We start from the raw sequence: 1,131 nt of genomic DNA, 5'->3' as shown, positions 1-1,131 counted from the left end.
ACGCGTCGCCCGGCCCAGGAATCGAAACCACAATCTTACGATTATATTGCTGACACCCTAACCACTAAGCCACGCGCCTCCACTTGTGTGTGTATAAATATATATATAGAGAGAGAGGGAAAGAGAGAGAGAGTGTGTGTGAGAAAGATAAATAGATAGATAGATAGATAGATAGATAGATACACACCTCACACACACGTATCTATTTATATATGTATGTGTGTGAGTGTGTGCGTGTTAGTGTGTGCGTGTGAGTCTGTGGGGGGGGGGGGGCTGAAAAGTTCATAAGCTGAACAAAATACTCTTATGGAATGTGATCAAATGAGGTTTCTTTTTCAACATAGTCCTCATTACGATCTACACACTTCTTCCAATGTTGCAATGCTTGGATCCCATTGGTAAAGAAACTTACATCATATTAGTCAAAAGAGTCATCCCCAGCAGATATGACTTCATCATCACTGTGATACTGGTTCCCAGCCAAATGTCTTTCATATTGGGGAACAGATGATAGTCAGATTGTGCCAAATCAGGAGATTAAGGACGGCTGTCGACCAACTCAAAGCCACAGTCATTCACAACAGCCATTGAAACCAACGACTCCTATGCTGCAGCGTTGTCCTGATAATACAAGACACCTTTCGTCAGTTTTCAGGATAGTTGGTCTTGATAGTCTTTCGTAACTGCCTCAGCAAACTGGCATAGTAATCTCCAGTGATAGTGTAACTCTTTTGACCTACATTGTTAAATACACCTACATCGTTAAATAGACAAATGGCGAAGCGAGTCAGGAAAAGCCAAACGGTCGAGCTGTCTTAACTGATGAGTCAACGGAAATTGCCGAAACTGACGCGTCAGTATTAAGAATTCTCGATTTGCACTTTTCGGACGATTATGGTCTCTGTTAGTGTATATGTTTTCATTCATGTACGTCAACTACAGTATTAGAGCGTTTGGTCTTGATAGTCTATCGTAACTGCCTCAACAAACTGGCATAGTAATCTCCATTGATAGTGTGACTCTTTTGACCTACATTGTTAAATACATATGGCGAAGGGAGTCAGGAAAAGTCAGGAAAAGGTATAATAATTTCCATTGATAGTGCAACTTTTTGGAAAATAGTCAATAAAC

This window comes from Octopus sinensis, linkage group LG19 (assembly GCF_006345805.1).
Source record: "Octopus sinensis linkage group LG19, ASM634580v1, whole genome shotgun sequence".
In the NCBI taxonomy this organism is placed as follows: domain Eukaryota; kingdom Metazoa; phylum Mollusca; class Cephalopoda; order Octopoda; family Octopodidae; genus Octopus; species Octopus sinensis.
The sequence above is the reverse complement of the archived record's forward strand: the minus strand, read 5'-3'. Positions refer to the sequence as shown.